The following is a 23,689-nucleotide window of genomic DNA, read 5'->3' as shown; positions in this document are numbered from 1 at the left end:
GATCGTCAGAGTAGCCGATTATGTAGTCAATAGCAATATTAATAGTTACCTACTTCGCTCCTTGCTGATGTTCTTGCCATTTCCTGCAGCAAGGTGTATGGTTAAACAAAATTTAAAAGAAAACAGACATCCAATAACATTATTTGGTCTTACCTCTGGCATTTCTGTCATGGCAGAAATGGTCTCTTCATCAGGGGCCATACACATGCTAGTATCTTCTCCCTGCAAATAGAGCACAGCAGTTAAAAAGGCAAATAATAATGTCATCATGCACAGCCTTTATAAAAGGACCACTTACGGGATCAATGTAATGGCCTTGGGCCCCTTCAGTGGGATCCAAAAGGGATATTTCATCTCCAGTCACTGAAAGATAGGCCTGTTAATTTTACCATATAGAGACTGATACCTTTTGAGGAAAGGTATAGCAGTCAAAATACCTTGAACATATTTCTCCCGAACACCTTGGGGAAGGACGTCGGAAGAGGTCCCACCCTCTATTCCCTCTACTAGAGGGCGCCCCCGGTTGAGGCTTAAGGCCAGCTCCTCCGTAGGTGTGAGACTCTCTGGAGGTGGTCCCCCACCAGTGGCAATGGTGTCACCCATCTTTTTAGTGGCTATAAAGGGTGCAATTTTACAGAACACTTTACACTAACATTTGAATTTACTAGGCTACTTATACTTGCCACTCTGGAAAATGTTCTTATATTTATTTTTGACTTGCTGCCAAGTCCTTTTTTGAGTGTTCAGGTTTCTGCTGTTGAGAATAGCCCAATAATTAGGCCTACTGTCAGAAAGGATTTAAACACCTCATCAAAATTGGTTAAAAACTGTAAATGCATTAATTTGTTTACACACCACAATAATTAGAATAAAACAATCCTACAACTTACGCATTTAGTCGGTCAGCAATGGTTTGCCAAGCCACCTCCCTTGCTTTATTACAGTTTTTCTCAACTGCTAAAACACAAAAGCCAATCCTCTAAACCAGATGACCAGTTGTCTAAACAAATTTACTAAATCTAGCCATCATTTTACAATATCATAAACACATTTCACATGAAGACACAATTCACAAAACACAATCCTCCGTTCTCATAAATCTTTACACATTTTTCCTTGTTAAAACACAAGTTGCAAAAGAACTCTGCTCATATTCTCAAATGAAAGCTCATGTGATGCAAAATGCTTGCCACAGTCAGCAATATTTGAACACAATGAACACACATGGCGTCATTCATTACACACAACGACTCAAAATTGAAGACACCTGTTGCCAATGCTGTGACCACATGTATAAAAGCAAGTTCAGAGTGCACAGTTTGCTGGAGATTCCAAACAAACACAATGGATGAAGGCAGAGTTAGGGGAAGAGGAATTTGAGTCAGAGGAGGGAGAAGAGCTGGCCATGGAAGAAGAGGAGCAGGCCAACGAGGAAGAGGAGGAGGCCAACAAGGGAGAGGAGGAGGCCAACAAGGGAGAGGAGAAGGTCCAGGAGGGAGAGGAGGAGGCCAACAAGGGAGAGAAGGTCCAGGAGGGAGAGCATGACAACCTCGCACCATCATTACGGACGAGATGCGAGCAACAGTCATTGACCATGTCATTGTCCATGGCATGACAATGGCTGAAGCAGGACTAATTACCATTATCAGGGCATTCAGACAACAGGTATTGTACTCTATTGCTTTCTTTGTCACAATACAATTTTACAAGCCTGTGAAAGTAGTCTATTGGTTTCAAATCAGTTGTTACTGTATTGTAAAACATGTCAATTGACAACACGTTTCTTTCTTTAGAGTTGAAAGAATGCCACCTAGAGGTGGGAGGGTTGCCATATTTACAGCAGCACAAGAAACCCTCATTGTGGATATGGTTCGTGAGAACAACCTCATCAGACTCCGGGAGATCAGAGACAGTCATTGCCGATAATGTCAACTTTGAGAGCATTGATGATGTCAGCTTGGCCACAATAGACCGAGTTCTGCGGCGCCAAAAGATGCGGATGAAACAGGTCTATAGGGTTCCCTTTGAGCGTGACACAAAGACCTACGTTACGAGTATGTGCAAGTAAGTATACATCCATGTTCACAGTACAGTTAGTGGACATACTGAGTTGCTCAGTGGCCTACATTACTTCTGGACAATACTGTGCTACCTGATTGACTGTTCTGAAAACCTGTGCACTTTAACATTTTCACAGAGGATATTACAGATGGCCAGACCTCATGAGTACCTCTTCCTGGATGAGGCTGGCTTCAACCTGCAGAAACGAAGGCAAAGAGGCCGTAACATCATTGGCCAAAGAGCCATCACTGAGGTTCCAGGCCAACAGGGGGGTAATATTACTATTATTATATTAATATCAAGCCCCTCCAAACCCCCGGCCATGGGTTTGGAGGGGCTTGTCCACCGGCATGCTGTCCTTGGGTCTTGCAACACCCAACGTCTCCTCACCTTCCTAGAGGAGCTAAAAGACATCCTCCTGGACCGCCAACAACACCATCCTGGGCCCGCACATCACATTTGTGATCATTTGGGACAATGTACGTTTCCACAGAACAAACCAAATCAGAGAGTGGTTCACCACCAACAGTAACCACTTTTTAAACGTCTGTCTGCCACCTGTAGCAACTCAGGGGACTTGAAGGCCCGATACACAATAAAACAGGACTCCGACACGGGGGGTTAACATAAATGGGTCTTTACTAAAGGGTTTCAGGGTAAGGGTAATGGGACAAACTTTAAATCAGCGGTCTTCCCGTCCGGGGTCTGTGGTCCTTCAAGGAGTGTGGTTCTGGGGGGGGTCAAAGCAGAGGGAAAGTTTGGGCAACGTTCCTCCATCGTTGTCTCCCTGGTTCTCTCCCTCCCCTGCGGCCTTGGGCTGGCTCCCTTTAAGCCTTCGCCTGATTGTCTGATGGGCTCCAGGTGTGACCATTGCCATGTGCCCAGTGGCTGCAGCACCTCGACAGGCAGATAGATTCCCTCGATCACCTCCCCCAATTGAAGTCGATGGACCCGCCTTCGGGGCCGGACTGGCAGGTCTGACTCCCCTGGTTTGCTACACACCCTACTCCCCTTTCCTGAACCCTATAGAGGAGTTGGAAGGTTTATGACAGACAACCATACTCTAGAGAGAACCTCCTAAGGGCAATGGAGCTGGCCTGTGTTGACATCCCAGTGGAGGCCTTCCAAGGATGGATGCGCCATTCCAGGGCGTTTTTCCCGCGTTGCCTGGCAAGAGACAATATAGCCTGCGATGTGGATGAGGGGATGTGGCCCGATGCAGCTCATCGACATGATGCCGCACAGTGATTGTGGTGTGTGTGTGGTAATCCTCTGCAGAGATCTAAGAAGATCCATTACTGTAAAGTTTCTAAAAATATGCATTGGCAGTTATGAAACAAAGAACCTTCTCACAAATTGAGCATTGTGTTTTCAATTGTTTTGCTGTAGTGTGTAATGATGTGTATAGTGTTTACATTTTTGAAAGCTTCGAGCTGCTCTTTTGGTGTGAAAGTTTGAGTTTTGAAGTGAGAAGGTGTGGTTGTGTTTATGTAGCTTTAGAAAAGGGTGTTGTGTTTAGACATTGGGGAACATGGAGGAAACATTTGTGAAATGTGTTTTAGCATTTGAGAAACTGTAATTGCCATATTGCCCTTTTTGACAATGACGTCTCGATAATCCTGATATAGTTGCATTAAAAATGTCTGCTCCGCAACGGAAAAAAACATCAGCTCGGGCTGTCTTTGCCGTTCTTTTCGCCATGTCTTTTCTTTTCGACGATCGCCTGTTCTGGGCTGCTTAAATACTACGTGCGCGTCCACAGTTTGAGATTACGCAAGTCTGGTTTGTGTTAGCGTTGATTGTTAGTGGAACGGCTTGAGGCTTAAGTCTAAGTTGACGTTTACCCAATTGAGACTTATTCGTGTAAGTGCGACTTGCGTTAGCGACGTTGATGGAACACCCCCCAGGTCGAATCTGGAGCAGACGCCATGTTGTCAGAGCAATCAGCTGCACTTGCACTGGTGACGTCACTACATCTCCAAGGCAACATATCAACAACATCAATTCGTCTTCTGTCTGCTTCAGATACTTCTTTAAAACGTGAAGCGATTGCGGGGCGTTTGCGGACCTGTGCAAAAACCATATTTGGTTGTTTTAGTTTTTTTTTTGGCTACTTTGTTGCTGAGCAGATGCCACGTTGTTAAGGTCAATGGCTACATCTCCAAGGCAACTGCTTGTTGCTAGGTCCGTAAAAATGTTTATTTACCTCTGCGAACATTCAGGAGGTATATAAACGGATTTATTAACTTTTGAGAACGTCTTCTGGACCAATAGGAACAGCGTATTGGTCCAATTATTACACTAGTATATAAGAAACACAATTAGTTAGTTAACATTACTAAAGCCGGCAATGTTATCAATCAATAAATGTCCCTACTCCGTACCGAGTGCTGATAAAGGTCTCTGACGCTGCAGGCCTGATGTGAAGAGTCGATGCAGCCCAAGCTGCTGTACGATGGCGGCGACTGTTAGACGCCTCATGAGCATTTACTCACCAACTCCGAAGGTTATCTGTAATGGCTCCGGGTGCTGCTCCGGGTGCGGAAAGAAAGTGGCGCGAAACCACAACTCCGGGGAACCAAGCTATCCCAAACTTCCAGCATTGTCCTCGCAGGGTGGCTTTCGTGGGCTGGAACAAACAATCCAGCGTGGTCCTCACAGGTGCTAGGTCATACGGGTCCAGCGTTATCCTCAGTGTGTAGGAGATCTTCTGCTCTAGGCTAAACCGACTAAAACACCGGCCACAGTCACAACTACAGCGGGACTACGGCTAGGCAGGAACACGGGACCCACTGAACAGTTCTTGAAACTTCAACTGAGGTGACAGTCCGTTAACTGCTCCCCATAGAGGCCAGACATACACAAGGCATAGAAGCTAAGTTTAGCTAGCTTATACAGGGTCCCAACGTCGACGCACCACGAGAGCTTAAAGTCCAGCTTCCCCGTGAGCGGTCGCGCCGTTAAGAAAGAAAGAAACGTAGCATCTGTACAGTGCAAGTAGACAAGGGCTTAACTTCCGCCATAGCAATCAACATAAAACCAGTTACAACAGTGCAAATTTGCTATTGCCCTTGATTGACCATTTTGTTGACCAAACATATAATACTAATTTACTTGTAATAGTAAATAATAGGTGTTGTAGGATAACCAGAAGGACGCTAATACAGATTTTAAAACCTGTAACCTCTGATTCTCTGACTCTGATTCTCTGGTAAGAAATGTAGACATGAATCACTAAATGTGAACATATGTTTAACAGTAAATGTAAATATTATAGTACTTAAGGGTTATTAATATTTGTGCAGACATAAAATAACCCAGGGGGTTACATAAGCTTCCACTTGAGTTGTGGGCGTGTCATGCGTGATGTGTTTGATTGCATCATGGTACAGCCGTATACTATGGAACGCCGAGTTAGTCAAAATTAAATAAATAGATAAATACTAGTGGTGGGCCGTTATCGGCGTTAACGTGCTTATCGGCGATTTAAAAAAAATATCGCCGTTAATCTATTCTCAAAGTTGGGTTGGGAGCTGGGTCTATACTACGCAAGCTATGATGACTTTCACCTTGATATTTTAGCACGGATGTATACCTAGCCGAATTGCACTGTAGGGGGCGAGAACGAGTCTTCAAACCTGTGTTGTAATGGCGGAAATTCAAGTGGCACTGTGTAGATCTGAGTAGTCAAGAGATATGGTTTTAATACAATTTATTTAGATTATACAATTACGTAATATTAAACAAAGCTTTGCTGATCAGTCATTACGAAGGAGGTGCTATAGCCACAGGTCGTTCGCAAGAGTGATGAAGAACAACCCTAAAACTCTGCCTTATATAAATTTTAGATCAAATGGTTCTTCTGATGGTCAATCTATCAATGTAGCAAACTCTGTGATTGGTCAGCACTGCTCAGTGACAGTTTTACTCCATACCAAGTGTCCCACAGTTCTTTGATGCCCCAGCTCCCTCTCTAAAGAAGGAGATGGTTAATGATACACAAACAGGACACAGGACACAATCTCCTTGGCCAAAAGGTTAGGTCAGCTCGCTCAACTGATAACAATCTCCCCCAACCCCCAGACCTAACTAAGACCCTCTGGCTCTTAGTTAGGTGTCATAAAACAACACCATAAATACCTTAAGACAATCTAAGTGTCCATTCTACAGAGTAAATCACACCACAGAGCCTCAGTTTCTAAAATTTGTCTGTCTATAACAAAGGAACTTACTTTTTACCGCTTAAAGAAACATAGATATTGTAATGTATTTTTTTTTTTTACAACATAAACCCAAACAGTCCATTAAGAAAAATAAGACTCAAACCTCAACAAAGTAGCAAACACATTAATACCTTCATCTGTAAATCTGATTTCATACTATCATTCACATTCACCTCTTCTTCCTGAAACCCAGACAGAATTCTCTAAAGGACTATAGTTCACCATCTGAATTGAAAAAGTCTTAGCCCTTGTTCTCTAACCCAGAAATCGTATCCACCATGTAATTAATAAAACGTTTCTGATTATAGTATGTATAATTAATACAATCCACATTTTGCTAGCCGTACGCAAAAACATCATTCTAATCCTGCAGCTACCTGATTTCTAGCTTTAAACTTCGTAGGCACATCTCTTTTTAACAGCTGTATCATTACTGGTGAAACAATTGAAGTCATTACATTTGTCGTCATAATATCATTAGAACCTTGGAAACACAATAAGAAATGCCATTCCCAAGACAAAACCCATTGTACCCCGTATACCAAAGTCCAGGTTGTCGGAACGGATGCCATGGTCGTGCATCCGTAGTGACCATCTTCAGTTGGCTGTAGACAAACTTCTTTCAGTCAGTGTAGTCGAGTCGAACCAATTGCAAATGACGATCAAATTGCTCAGGGCAACTTTCAACGACACTGCACTTTGCGTACAGCTCGGAAATGTCCTTGGTACTACGCAGAATGCGTATCCTCTCCTTCCGTCTCCAGGCAGGGCGCACGCTTACAATGGTTAGCGTGTATCCACGTTGCTATTCCCTCCGACCTTAACCGCCGGATTAGTCGTCAGGAGAATCTGGTATGGCCCCGTCCACCTTGGGTTTTACCAGGCGTTTCAGGTCCTTCACCACAATCCAGTCCTCTGGTATCAAATCATGCAGCGGTCCAGTCATAGGAATAGCCTCCTTCACCTGCCTGTGAATCTCACACAAAGTAGACTCCAAAAGGTTGCACATTAATAAACAAGCACATTCTCACAGAGGTCAGTTAAAGATAACTGACTTCTTGTCGTCTGACTTAGTCTTCAAAGTTCTGTTCTCTCATTCAACTGAAGTGATTAACACAATGTTGAATCCTATCAACACCAAAATAACTTACATAAACAAGTGTGACCCATTATCATTGCATATCCTCAAAGAAAAATCCCATCTAAGAATAATCTAAATTAACAAAACTTGATCACTGAGCCCCTGAGAAGTCTAAAACTTCTTCCCATTCAACAACCATCAACAATCATTAAATAGTATCACTTCTCCAAAAATTTAACTCCATGAAATCCATCTATCAATACTCAAATGGTTACTCTAACCTTAACTGTGAAGCTTATCGTGTTTAAACTACTTTTCTCATATTACTTGTCCCACATATGAAGAACTAACAAAATGACTATGCATCCATTACAAATCCTCTTGTATGCTAAAATAATGCATTCTTGATATCACACAAACTGTAGAAGCATGATCTTTCCATGTGTTAACTGAGCAAAATCTCAAGATAAATGTTTTATGCAGACCATACAACCTCCATTTTTATTCTCATATCCTTCCTTTTTCCAAAACGCATTTTCTTGTGGATTAGTCCAAGTTCGAATCTCCATTCCACCATTCCTTTCTCCATCTGTCTGCTGTATTCTGTAATTCTTATCAAATATACTCAAACAAAAACAAAATTCTCACTCTGGGTTAAATACAGTCCAATACTTTCAACTCAGCAGTATCATATCAAACCCTCACAGTCCTATCACAATTCCAAACTACTGAAGCTAAAGACATAAAACCATAAAACCTCCATAGTCACTCTCTGTTTGGATCAGTCAGTCATCAGTCAGTCATAAATTCCTAAACGTCACCTCTTCCTCTTTAAGAATCCTGCGCTTCCCTTAAAGAATCTGTAACAAATGTTGTATCAAGGTCACACAACAATTTTCCTCAAGAGTCCTGTAAGCCCAAATTTGTCAAGTTAGGCTCATCCGGACATAGCAACACCATCTCATCACTTACTGTAAACATATCAACATCAAAAACATATTCTAGTTAGTTCATCAATGCATGCAGGCAATCTAGAAACTGCTCCAGCTAGTATCAGCACTAGCATTTTCCCTGTGGAATAATCATAATTGTTAGAGTGAATTCCACATTTGCATACAGCAAGTTGTTCTATAGGTGAAAATAAGAAACTTCCTGTTTCCATACCTTTCCCAAATTCATATGTAACACCAATGATGTATTTACTATCAGTAAATATTTTAACTCTTTTCCCTTTTATGAATTAACAAGCTTACACTGAAGCAACCAACTTTTGAACCAATTTGTATAAAATAAAACTATTTTAGAAAACAACCAAATTACGAATAACCTCAACTTTTAGTCTCTTATTATCTTTTCTTCAAAAAAAACCTTCAGGAACAGTTCAAATGAATACCTTTTATATTTCAGATTCCCTTTTAATTTTTTTTCTGTATTTAAATTCCCCATATCAAATCTCTCTTTTTCCAAGACATGTAGAAAACTAGCATCACTACCCTAAACCAGAATTTAGTCTGTATGATTCCAAAATGAAACAGACCATAAAATGTTCTTAATGTAACCATTAGCCAAACTTATACCCCATCTATATTTCTATATAGGTTAGATAGGTAGAACTTCATAACTTGCTTTGGCTGCAGTCCAGAACAAGCTACTTAGCACAAACCATCATAACCACAATTTATCAGACTTAATGAGTCTTCCCAAATTATTTCAAAACCAAATTATAATAACCCTCTTTATGAACCAATACCATAATAAAACAACCTCATCACAGCCTAACTGTTTATCCCAAAACATTGTACCATGCCCTGATAAAACTCTCAAAGAGAACTTAAAATCAAATTACAGTCAAACTCCAAACAAAAGTACATTGTAATCATTTTCTCTTATTTCACAACCACATTGTATCTAATACCTTTATCAAAACTCTTAAAAAAAACTTGATTTTAATATTCTGATTTAAAACGTTTGCCCATATACCTCTTCAAAGCATATGCATAGTTCCCTTTTCAGAACATCAGTGTTTAAACCTATCATCTCTTCACATCCACAAAACGTTCTCTTGTTTCATTAAATCCATGTTCGCACACTTAAAACTGCTCTTAGAATAAGTAATTCATGCTAGAATTACGCTACGACTCGCAATCACATCAATCAAACAATGCCCTTAAGACAAAAGAAAATATAAACTCTCCCTTTTTCTTTTTAACCCTCGTGCTGCCTTCGGGTCACATGACCCAAAGGTTCATAACGAACCATCGTTGTGTTTACCCAATTTTACCCAACACAAAAACAAATTACAATAATTTTCTTTTAACCTTTGCAATGTGGGGGGTCTGAGACAGCCTAGCTGTTAAAAGAAAATGCATCACTTTGTCTTTGTATGCGGTAAATCTGTCGCAATACGACGGTGGGTCACAATGACTGATGGGTCAGAATGACCCGAAGATAACACAAGGGTTAAACCTTTAAATTCACAATTTAACATAAACCCGTAAAACAAAACCTTATTCTTTAACTTCTCAAAAGTTTTATCAAAGCATGTAATGTATACACCTTTGAATATTCCTATATTTATCAGCCATCTCAATTACTCTTTGTTAGTACTCAATGAATCAACTCAAATAAACCATGTCTATCAGCGCACTCTGGAACAAAGTGAAAACTCTCAACCATTTTTTTCTCTCTCTTTTAAACAACACAGATGGTTGGCGTTTACCGTCTATTCACTTAATTTTGCTAAAATATAACTTTTCCAATCCAATTAGAACTAATTTATGAACCAGGGGTCTGATTTCTGCATTTTTATGGATACCATCACACACCACAGATTTTCCACTCGTAAATACAAGTTCTGGTCTGAAAGGCTTCTACCTCCCTGTTTGGCTAGGAATCAGAACAAATGTTAATCATACATTCGTAAACCACCAAACTTCGAATTCATCTAAACGGACACATCTTTCACCATTAATACTCACATAATTATGCAGAATTACACCCTCTGGGATCACCTTTGTAAAACTCAACGTAACGGGACTCTTTTTTTTTTCTTTTTTTTTTTTTAAGCCCCCACCTTTCCTCTGAATTTCATGAACTCATTTAAAATGTCCTCAAACAAACAAAACCTTGTTAGAAAATGTCTCAAAATACTCATCACCCAACATATTTCAAAAATAACCAAATTAATATGTAAAATTCGCTCCAAATTGATCTATTTCTCTAAATTTTCGTATTAGTCAATTTCTCAATTTTCATCTGCGGTTACTCATCCTGGATCTCAAATATCAAGCTGCAATTCCTTTACTAGCCTGTTACCCGCCTGTCGGTCTGTTAGTTTGTTAGCTAATGTCATTGCCATAGTTGCAAATTCAACTTCCTGGACTCTCCTTTGTCTCAGGACAGAGCAAAATGCACTTCCTCCACGTTTTCACCATTAGCCATTAGCCAACAAAGTCACAGCCTGGATTTTCTTTACAATTACAACCTTTACAATTCTATCAACCATTAGTACTATTTTAATTTCAACATAAAAATTAGGCTCCGAAATCTACATATGCACCTAATATCACTCGTCAGAGAATGACAGTTTACCCATGTATTAGCATTCTGGTTGGACAAAGCTTCAACTTCAAGTCCATTTAAATAGGTAAATATGAATACCACCAAATCCAACACATTTCAACAAATCATCTCGGCAGCAATAAACACACATATGTAGCACTTATGCCCTTAACAACAATCGCAATTCAGTCTCTCGAACTAGTTCCCCTTGTATACACTTCAGTGCCTCGGACTGGCTCAATCTTTCTAATCACTTCTTCATAACCCTTTACATATTTCTTTAAACAACAGTAACATCTGTGAACTCCCACAAAATTAAAATTAAAACCATCGAACATTTCCACATAAATTCAATACATAAACAAAAATATTCCTTAAACAACATAACATTTCCGTTTGAACACAAGTTTCAATAACCCCGGGATTGTAATTCTTAAAATGAATACCGCTTTTGTTGCCAAAACTGGCCTTCTACCAATTATCCTACCCAAAAACTAAATTTCCGGTGCATTCAATATCGAATCAAGCTCATAATATAGAAAATCGGTCTGTACATAATTTTCAAATCAAGAGTATGGCAACTCACAATATTTTCTTAAGTTTGACAAAGAAACAGAAACACACATCTGTTTTCCAACCAATATATTTCTCAATTCAACGTCAAATTCTCTCTAAAATGAGTTTTTTTTTTTGCACTCATGACGGGTGTGGGCCACTGCACGCAGAATGAGCTTCGATGAAAGAATCAACTTCCGCTAGGCTCAAGCGCATGCGCCTCTTTTCAAGTGGAGAATTCAGTCAAAGAATTAACATTAGCATTTTCAAAACAGAATGTCTCCGTCTTCAAAAACAAATGCCTTCTGGCGGTAATCAGACCGAACAGTTTGAGTCCCTGTTGTGTCCAAACACAACAGGGACTCAAACCCTTTGTACCGGAGAGGACTTTAACCTCTCCTTCTTTGAAACGCAAAATAATAAGTATAGGCAATTGTAAGTCAAAGCACAAGCCTCAATCTTTGCGGGAATCCAAAGCAAATCTATAAACAAATTCCAGGATCCTACTTTCTTGACTTTTCCTAGATATAACCGGCTGTCAGAAGATAGAGAAATGGCAAATGTCTGACCTGTTCATATTCTGTTCTCGCATTCCCGCAAAACCTCATGCGCCTGCGCATCCTGCCGCAAAACTGCGGATGAACCACGGCGATTTTTTTTTGCAGAACAGCCAGAAAATCTCAATCGTGAATCTGTGGGGAAATAGATGAAAAATTCCCCACACTATTCTGGCCTAATATTTCTTTATCTCTGTACCTATCTCCATCCAATCAGAAAAAGCTCTCCAATCAGGCTAAAATCTATCCTTTTCTCCACTTAAAAAAATTGTGTATCTATTTCTCTCCATGAACCTATTTCGCAATTCAATAAGGTCCTTGAAACAAAACGACCCCACACTCGAAAATCCACATTTATCAATCCATATTTGCAATTGCAAAAAACTATCGTTACCATACTTTTGTTTCATGCAATCGATGTTTGGACAGGTCAATTCTGCCTCCAGACCATTCATTTTTAGAATTACAATCCAACCAACAATAACCAACGACGGAAAATAAAGACACAATTACTACCCTCTTTCTTTTCTAAAAACAATTAAATTCCGACTTCACAACTTTCAATGAAAATATACCCCAACTGCAAATAAATTACAAATATTCAAACCGAAAAATAATTAAAATTTTGAAAAATAATTAAAATTTTGAAAAATAATTAAAATTTTGAAAAATAATTAAAATTTTGAAAAATAATTAAAATTTTGAAAAATAATTAAAATTTTGAAAAATAATTAAAATTTTGAAAAATAATTCAAATTTTGAAAAATAATTAAAATTTTGAAAAATAATTAAAATTTTGAAAAATAATTAAAATTTTGAAAAATAATTAACATTTTGAAAAATAATTAACATTTTGAAAAATAATTAAAATTTTGATTTTTGTAATTTGTATATAGCTTGAACAGTAGACACCATTAGTTACTCATACTTCTTTTAACTTCAAAAAACATAACTTGCAATTGAAACAAAAAATGAACACGCGCGTTGCAAACTTAAACCTTTGTTTTGAAAATCCCTCAGGATACATCCTAACTTTTTTTTTTTGTTCTCCACCTTCAAGGACTCAAACCCTTTGTAAACACTCAGCTGATTACCTCACTAGTATACTTTTCTCTCGGGACTTAGAATCACGTTTAGGCCGTTAATAAATAAGAACTGTTATGACCACCAAAGCCAATACAATTTCTCAAACTATCACTAACCCAACATATTCTAATCCTTAGGGTCTCAAAAAGACACAACACGATATCACATGTGAATTTATCTCCCTTTATGTGTGTTCGTCAACAACACTACCTCTGTGTCCGTCGACACACTTCTGCAGACGTTTTTTACGACTTAAACGTAAAAGACAACAAGGTTCAACAACCTTACCTTATTAATTCGTACGACTTTACACGTACAGGACAGTTTTACCTCTGCCCAATTACTTACTTAACCGAATTATTGACAATAGCCTAAAAAAACACACATTTAGACAATTCAATATCACACAGTGACCAAAAAGAATATCTCACCGGTTCCTTTGAAGATCCCGTGTCAGCCACAAAACGTCCAACGGGCGCCCCCCCTGGCCCTGCTGTCTCACGCATGGCGGAAGGAAAGGCGGCTTTTTGCCGGAAGATCAATTCGCCGAGGGGAGCCGCCTGCTGAACGCCGTAGACCAATCGAGGATACCCGTACTGGCCACCAAGTGTAATGGCGGAAATTCAAGTGGCACTGTGTAGATCTGAGTAGTCAAGAGATGTGGTTTTAATACAATTTATTTAGATTATACAATTACGTAATATTAAACAAAGCTTTGCTGATCAGTCATTACGAAGGAGTTGCTATAGCCACAGGTTGTTCGCAAGAGTGATGAAGAACAACCCTAAAACCCTGCCTTATATAAATTTTAGATCAAATGGTTCTTCTGATGGTCAATATCAATCTATCAATGTAGCAAACTCTGTGATTGGTCAGCACTGCTCAGTGACAGTTTTACTCCATACCAAGTGTCCCACAGTTCTTTGATGCCCCAGCTCCCTCTCTAAAGAAGGAGATGGTTAATGATACACAAACAGGACACAGGACACAATCTCCTTGGCCAAAAGGTTAGGTCAGCTCGCTCAACTGAGATAACAATCTCCCCCAACCCCCAGACCTAACTAAGACCCTCTGGCTCTTAGTTAGGTGTCATAAAACAACACCATAAATACCTTAAGACAATCTAAGTGTCCATTCTACAGAGTAAACCACACCACAGAGCCTCAGTTTCTAAAATGCGTCTGTCTATAACAAAGGAACTTACTTTTTACCGCTTAAAGAAACATAGATATTGTAACTGTGAAAAACTGCCATAACAGTGTGTATGCCTTGTGTATGAAATTATCACATCAAACATGACGTGCTAACATGGGTGCAAATGTATTTTTAAGAAGCTTCCCAATGGAAACCTTGACAAGACAGGTTGTTTGCACCTTGTGCTATGCGGAATTAGTTTACTGGGAGTTCTTCCCGTCTCAAATACCACCGAAACGCAAAGCATCCCTTAGCTAATGCGGAAGATGCCGGGCCAAGCACTGATGTAGCGCAGGGGAAGAGTCGTCGTCAAACTACGATGTTTGAGTGCAACCGAGGCAAGCCCGTCAGCACAGCTCTATCAGCCAAGCTAACTAATCTAATAAACACAAGTACATCTTATTGAACATAATTTATTTTCATCACCAATTATCACAGTAGAACAGCTTTCTCAAGCAGTTTGTGATGCATTTTGGAAACAGGAGATGAGCTCCTGGTCTTATTTACTTTTAGTCATTATTTGGGTAGCACACATATCCTGAATGCCTTCGGCGGAATTCGAGTGAGCCATTTTAATCTAGATTAACGCCAAGATTACAGTGAGATTAATCTAGATAAAAAAAAATAATCTATGCCCACCACTAATAAATACATACATAAATAAATATGGCTATGAAAAAAATTCTGAAATTAAAAAAAGATGGCAATAAATATAGTATTATATAGCTGAATCCATTTACCGACATTAATAAATAAATACATTTATTTATTTCAAAATGAAGTTTTTGTAAAGACAAAATGTATTTATTTCATGGGACTTTTATTTCCTAATGCCACATTTATTTATTTTGAGACTTTTACACACCACATTTATTTGCACATATATTTATTTCTGTGCTGTATTTATTTCCGATCTCACATGCAAACGAGAGGGGCGTGGTTATCTTCGGACCAACGCAGCTCCACACAAGATCAAAGCAGCTCCACACAAGATCAAAGGCAGATAGGGACACCTAGATTCGGTAGGTGATTGAAGACGTTAGTCGTGTCAGAGATCGCATGCTGGCCTTATAGATCAAATTGATCAGCATGGTTTGTCAGGATGTATTATTTTGGCACACATTGTAGATTTTGTAGAGGTAGGCCTGTGGAGTTTGCTGTATGAGGTCAATGGCTGGAAAATAAACCAACTTGCTTCTTCTGTTTATTCCATATGTGGTTTTGAGGGCTGATTTTAAGAAGTCGGTGGTAGCCCTTTCAATTTCAATGCACTGTCTTATGTGTTTTTCCACTGTCCTTTTAGTAAAGAGGTCTTCATCAAAACTCCTTTGCATTTCATCAAATGTACATTCACAATGCCTACATTTACGGTAGGCGAAACCTACTCCTTCCTTGAAACCTGCAAGCTCATGTTGTGCAAGTGTGTCCCCACAACAGCACCAAATACATCCATTTCACCATTCTGTGTTTGGATGTTGACACCATTATACAGCAACTGTAAGTCTTCATACATTTTTTGCAAAACAACATCAACACCGCAATCATTAATATAAGTAGCTTTTGCTATAGCAAAGAGTCTGATTGCAGCAAGCTTTGACCTAACCTTGGGGTCTATGTTTCCTAGTAAATCGCTCTGGATAAGAGCGTCTGCTAAATGACTTAATGTAAATGTAATATACAATAAGAGTTCAGACTTTCTGACCAAAGTGTTATATATTTTTGTTTGTCCTTCTATACATCAGTATTTCATTTTTTTTAAACAAACAAGAAGTGATGGGTTTGTGTTAACAGCCTAATGCTGCAATACAAATTGAACAGATCAAAAGGGGGCAAACAAAGGGTGTCAGATGGCTGAGCGGTGAGGGAGTCGGGCTAGTAATCTGAAGGTTGCCAGTTCGATTCCCGGCCGTGTCAATTGACGTTGTGTCCTTGGGCAAGGCACTTCACCCTACTTGCCTCAGGGGTGAATGTCCCTGTACTTACTGTAAGTCGCTCTGGATAAGAGCGTCTGCTAAATGACTAAATGTAAATGTAAACAAGGTACTAAAATATTACCAAAATGTAAATTGGGTGTGCTTTGCCTTCGGCAAGGGCACAACCTTTGTTCTCTCACATATATATTATTATTATTTCTTTTTTTTCTTTTTGCCCCCCAAAATTCTGTCAATATTTGGCCTACATAGACAACGTAGGTGTCAAAAGTTTCGTCTTGGTAGCGATTGAGTTGCTTCTATTGGAATTTACGTTCCGTTGCATGGTTTAGGCTTAAGTTAAGTTTTTGTGGCGAAAAGTGAAGCTAACGGTGGCTAATTTGCTAGCCACAGTTACTGACATTACTAACGTCACTAACGTCACGAAAACACGCGTGACTACCTTTGGCAGAACATTCGTTTCGCATCTGTTAACTTGGGGGATAGCTAGGCTAACTATAGCTTTACTGCAAGGCAGCTGCAGGAACGCCACAAGCAAAGGGGCCAGGGTGATAACTATTTACTCATTTTACTTTGTGATATGACACACAATTGTGAAATGTAATGTACAATATAAGCTGATATTATTAAGGAAGTACATCTACTTTCGGAAACAGTAGTCTACTATTTCACTGAAGTATTAGCATCATGACATTAGCCTGTGTTGCCCGGGCAACACATAATACAGTTGTCTATGATGTATCTGTTTTCAATCGTTAAAATAAACATTCCTCACATATCCATTTTCGTTGTAGGAATTTTTCTGACATTAGTAAACGATTTGTTGGTGAAATTACCATTACCTGTGGTTTCAAACCAGTGTAGCTCACTGCAACGCTGTAGCTTACGCGAGACGCACTACAAAAACATCTACAGTACACAGCTGTTTAGGAAGTCAAACGGCGACAGAACATGTTCGGCACTCCCCTTACTTAAATCAAGTCTTTCAATAGGTGAAACTATCTGACTACTAACCTGAACTTCATTGCCACAGCCTAAACTTTGTCAATCTGTTCTTGAAAATTATTAATTTCAGCCTAAACCGTACAACGGAACGTTTAATCGAATTCAACCAACGCAATCGCTACCAAGACGAACACAGCAGTAGTCTAGTACTGTACTGTAGTAGTAGAATTTACCGGGGCAGCTTCTCCACACAGGGCTATATCGCATTTTGCGTTGTTACTGACAATGATCGCTACCATTGAGCTTTTTATGAATGAGCGATTTTCCACTAAATAAATGTCAAGCTTATTTACGTTTTTGTGGGCATTTTTTCAGTTAGCAGATAGTAATGTTTGAATCGCGATTCCATCTTCTACTGCCGGTAACGTCGTAGAATAATCTTCAAAGGGGATTCTTTATTAATGAATGAATGCAATATGAGTAGGCTAAATGCCTGAAAATATCACGAGAAGGGAAAACTTAAAAGGCTGTTTAAGTCATAGAGATTAGGTCAATTTTTACACCGGTCTGCCAAATTTATTCGTTTTGATTCAGCTATGAGGCTGCCTCTTGCAGGGGAAATGAGAAGACATCATATTTCATTCTATACTTAACTCGTATTTTGAGTTGTAAATGAGCAGCAAAAAAAGATGCTTTTAAATCTATGTAATCTTTATAAATAATAAGTAGGCCCTATGCATTTTTATATAAAATATCCAGAAATATCAGTTGTAAAAATGTCATTAAAAAACGGACCCCTGTGCAACCGACGCAAGCAAGCACACCCTACAATTTCCCCAGAAATTGTACCCTCTCTAGTTAATATTTTATTATAATATCATGCAAGATAGTCAAAGTGAAAGCTTACCTGATGATCAGTATGTTGAATCTGAAAATCCTCTAGCTGAGGCATTTCATTTGGGCTGACACTTGTGCTGACTTTACTGCTGGTCCTTTGCATCCCTCTTGTTTGAGTGGCACAGTCAGAAACAATTAGTATATCAAAATGTTCGCCTCCAACCCTAGATGGCTCAGATGTAGCTGCTGTCATCCATCTTGTGGGTGGGTGTCCAGTTGCAAGATACAGAGCATGTGTGCGTCTGATATGGTAGTAGAAGGAGTTGTACCCTTACAAGTCTATTAAAGTATACTATAATTCAGTCAAGACAATCACGTATTAGATTGAGCATTTATTGTTACATGACATGGACATGTAGATTTAACTTTGGCGGAGTGGATGATCTAAGGGAAGCGAGGGAGCAATAGAGATATAAACCCCCAGGTGGAAAGAACATACAGACAGCATGGGGGAGAAGGGGATGGTGGAGGGTGGCAGCAGCACTAATCATACAACAACTGGGGTGAGTGTGTGCGTATCCGCGCGTCTTTTAAAGACGCTTTATCGGACGTGGCCCAATGGATATGCGCTGCTAACTTGGGTGTGGTAGTGGGCGGAGGAAAGGAAGGTGGAGTAAGACGCCTTACGTCCCCGATGACTGACGCGCGCTGTCCGATTGCCCTGCCTGAACTAGCTGCGCTTATGTGTACAAAAAAATGGATAGTACAATTTTCACTTTTGATATATTTTTAAGAAGTATGCTTAGAAAATAGTTCACTTTTGATATACTTTTAAGTATGCTTTGAAAATAGTTCACTTTTGATATACTTATAAGAAGTATACTTAGAAAATAGTTCACTTTTGATATACTTATAAGAAGTATACTTAGAAACAAAAAATGGTATACATTTCTTCTGGAGTAGGATGTAGGCTATGTTTTCTTTTATTATACAGCAAAAACAGTCAAAATACTTTTAAAGGGGTGATTGACTGGGTTTTTGGGGTATTTCACACTGTTCCTTAAAGGTGACATGACATGCTGTTTTTGGATGCTTTTATATAGGCCTTAGTGGTCCCCTAATACTGTATCAGAAGTCTCTTTCCCGAAATTCAGCCCTGGTGCAGAATTACAGCCACTACTAGCAGTCCCACAAGGAGCTTTCCTCAGAATGCGCTGTTTTGGTGTCCGTAGCTTTAAATGCTAATGAGAAGCGGAGGGGCGGCACCATGCGCTAATGTTTACAATGTATGTATCGCAATGGCTGTAGCCCCGTTGCTGTAAGATGCCTCGTATTTCCCCATTCTCATCTGATAACCCTGGTTTGCAGAGGTACACACTCAGTCATTTCAATGAGGGGAAAGGCGGATATCGCGCGCCATAACACCAACAGCAGAACGGTTATCCAAATAACAAAGAAGTGTACAATACTCACGTTACTGCACGTGTATTCACACACATACTTGATGCTATCTACCTTTCCATTAGCGACAGAAACTCAGCTGTTAGCTGCAGAGCTAATGTTACAGCCACATTCTAAGGGTAGCCAGCTAGGTAACCATATACAGTAAAGCTACAAAATGATATAGCGTTAGTTAACTTACTTGTCCGAGGTTAGTAGCTGGACGAAGGAGAGTTAGTACTGATCCAGAATTAAATTTCAGCAAGGCCAGTTTTGTATTAGCTCAAATTGAAGAAATAGTCGTGGCTGAAGTGTTTGGCGCAGACATACAAAACAAATGCGCCTACAACAGAAGTTGTGTAGGCGCATTTCCAGAGAAAATAAAATTAAGACACTGGGTCTTCAGAGGCTCGGATGAAGGAACTGTAAAAAGATTTTTGTTTTCCTTTGTACATCCAAACTGAGCAAATGTAATGCTTCGTTCGTTTGCAAGCGATGATGTCTCTCGAGGACAAAAACACTTGCACGGTCGTAGCTCAGTTTCTTATGGGCGGGCCAGATTCTCTGGGCGGGCAAAGCAGAGAGGGGAGGTAACCTTCCTCCTTGTGACGTCACAAAGGCGGAGAAGAACACCCAGGGCTTGGTTTACACCTATCGAAAATTCTAGCCACTGGGGGACCAAAGGCAGGCTAGAGGAACTTATAATAATGTTAAATAACCTCCTAAAGTGAAGTTTTCATGTCATGTCACCTTTAAGGTCTCCGAATAGGGTATGTAACATTGGTTGGGCTGAAAATGGCCCTGGTGCTGTTCTATGCCCCCTGATACATCCTCTGAAATTTTCCCGGGAAAATACGTTAGGTTTTCTCCTTTTATGGTATGCTCATGAATATATAGATGAGCTGCGCGCTCAAGGTGGAGACTTGAAATAAAAAAGTACAAATAAATCTATTCAACACTGTTTTCAACAGATTGACTAGATATCTTTTGAAATGATTACGTTAGTTGTTTCCACTTCTGTTGTCGAAGCAAACTGGATCGACTTAGGTGGGTAGAACGTTACAGCTTAGCAACCAAACTATATCCTGATTCAACTCAGCTTCAGTTAGCTAGATAAAAAATAACCTGCCAAAGATCTGGACAAACATGCATCGTGAATTGTAGATTTACATGTACGGGTTATTTATTCGAATGAAACACAGTCAGGAACATGAAATAACGCGTTAGCCTCATTGCCAATAAACTAAATCATCACACATTACCGATGCTCTTGCGTTAGCAAGCTAAACTAGTTTACATGCCTACTCTAGGTGTTGTAACGGCGCTCTAATGGTGTCGTTAAATTCTGAAGACATGCAGTGAAAAAAATCTACTCCTCAGTGTTAGTTAATTTCGCGCCACTGCTGAGGTTTAACCGTGTGGACGGTTGCTTCGAACTGACTGCAGACTTCGTCGGTAAGTAATGTTATAGTGTCGTAAATAAATAGCACATTTTGCAAAGTACCATACGTTTTTAATAGTATTTATGCTAACTGAAGTCATATTAACACATGTTATGTCTTATCCAACTAACGTTACTGTTGTCGAGCTCCAATGTGATGGTAGCAGTTGAAAGTTAGCCTATAGTAGCTACTGTACTAACGCTAGTACTGTACTGTAGCTCTGCTCTTAGCCTATATACCTGAGCAAAGGTTCTGAGCTAACATAAGCTAAATTAGGTAAAGTTATAATAAATTAGACGGGACAAAAATTTGTTGTCACAACTACCCGCACTCAGGCAAATGCAGGCAAAAACGTTAAACCTATAGTACTGTAGCTAACTTCATTAGCTATTCTTCAGAGATCTGTGAGGTAGCTGTACTGTAGCCTACTGTATTCGCAATAATAGCTACAGGCAGCGTGCCAGCTAGCTAGTATTGTGAATACAGTACCTCAGTAAAGAATAGGTAAGTTAACTAGCTTTTGTTTTTGCCTGCATATGCCTGAAAAGGACTGTGCACACAGCCTCGGATGGTGGATTGGCAAGTAGCTAGCTCACTACTCGCAGCAACCTTCAATGCTAGAAGTTGAAGTCAGAATGTGTTGTCTAACTACTTCACTTTGCTGTGAAGCTAATGAGTCATGACACACGGCCAAAATTAGCAGCTTGAGCTGTTCTTAGCTTGGCAACTTGGCAACCAAGTTGGATAGCTTTCCCAACACCAAAATTTGACTTTATCATAGAGTTAGCTTATTAACCTTGTAATGCTGACATATTTAGAATTTTCTGACGCTTTAGTCTGTCTACTGTGATATCTCTACTGTGCAGTGCATTACTGGTTAATGATTATTTTGGATGTTTTTTAACAGATGCTAAATGTTTCTGCGAGTTCAGTTCGCGTTCTTACAAGGTGTGTACATTATTTCAAGAACTATTCATTAGTGTGTTTGCTGCAAGCAAAAACGCTATTGTTATCACTATTGTTTTCCTGTTTCTCTTTATTATTATTGTTGGAATGCTGCTTCAACATTCCAAGTATTATTCTTTGAATATTTATTCAACTTCTTCATATTATAATATTATTATTCTATTTCTTCCGCGACACCTTTCAGCGCTTTTAAATATTCAGCTATTAAAACCGTTCAGCTATCAAAAAATTCAGCAGTTTCAGGCCATGGGTGCCATGACTTTTCAGCTTTATACGTCTTATGCTTGAATTAATATAAATCAATATTCATAATATTTTTTACATGGTTTTCCAATTGAGTTTTTTTTCAAATCCTCTCAATCCTCTTAAACTTCTTCAACTTTCAAATCCTTCTTCTTCCTCAATCCTTCAGCTACAGCCACCATTTAAACTTTAAAATGTTGAAAAAAACCTAAACTATTTAAAAAAAAATCAGCTGTTCAACTTTTTTTAATATCACTGATTATGTTTCATGAGTTTTTCAAACCGTTTCTGAGATTTACATGGGTGTGTATGTGAGAGCCTAGAGTGCTGACTGAAACACTTAGTGTGGAGGGGAGCTTCAAAATCAGTTTCAAAAAGTATTTCTAGTTTGCCAGCATTGCCACAATTTTCACTCTTCATGCTTAATTTTTGGATCAATAGATAGCAAATTTTGTGTTGGTCGTAGACAGTTGTCTGTGGAATCCAACAGACTTGCACATTTGTTCAGAGCCCCATGAAAGCGAGACAAAGTCCAACTCTCGCCCCATAGAGACCAATGCAAATCTGGTGACACATTTCTCAGAGAAAGCAGAAGTTACACGTTTTTGAAACTGCCGGTAGAGTCGTATTTCCGACCACACAGACATGTAAAGGTGTTTCGGCAAAGTCTTGGGTCTCGGAAAATATCCTTATTTTTTGTATTGGACGTATAGTTTTGCATCTAGGTTAACTTGTTTGAGGTGTGGATGCTAGGTAAATGTATGTTATTCTCTCTGCCCAGCTCGTTAGCAATCACAGCTGCGCCATCACCGTGACAACCACACAGACACGCCACTCAGTCTCTTACACAAGTAATTGTTTTTATCCTGCCTTGCCTGCCTCTGATAGTGTTTCAGACATGGAGACTCTGGACAGCTCCATGGATGATATTAGCTGATTAGTGGAGTCACAAGACAGAGCTATTCAGTCAACTCGTCTCATTAAAAGACTACGAGCACTATAATTTCAGCTACTAAAACGAATGTTCTACTTCTACAGTTTAACAGTTCAGCTTTCAGCTTCTCCCGCATTGTATTTCAGCTCTTAGCATTGTTAGATGATGCAGTTCAGTTTCCACACTGCCTCTTTTGTGTGACTCACACATTTTTTAAATTGTTTTCAGCTTGCGGGTATTTTCTCATTTCTGTATTTTCAGCAATTAAAAAAAAATAATTTCAGCTTTCAGCATTCCAACGCATTTTCTGCAGGAAATGCACTTTCTAGTTGGGTGTGCTTTGCCTTCGGCAAGGGCACAACCTTTGTACTCTCACATATATATTATTATTATTCTTTTTGCCCCCCTAAAACTCAGTCAATATTTGGCCTACATAGACAACCTAGGTGTCAAAAGTTTCGTCTTGGCAGCGATTGAGTTGCTTCTATTGGGATTTACGTTCCGTTGCATGGTTTAGGCTCAAGTTAAGTTTTTGTGGCGAAAAGTGAAGCTAACGGTGGCTAATTTGCTAGCCACAGTCACTGACGTTACTAACGTCACGAAAACACGCATGACTACCTGTAGCAGAACATT

The sequence above is a fragment of the Osmerus mordax genome, chromosome 17 (genome assembly GCF_038355195.1).
Source record: "Osmerus mordax isolate fOsmMor3 chromosome 17, fOsmMor3.pri, whole genome shotgun sequence".
Classification (NCBI taxonomy): domain Eukaryota; kingdom Metazoa; phylum Chordata; class Actinopteri; order Osmeriformes; family Osmeridae; genus Osmerus; species Osmerus mordax.
This window is presented reverse-complemented; position numbering follows the sequence as displayed.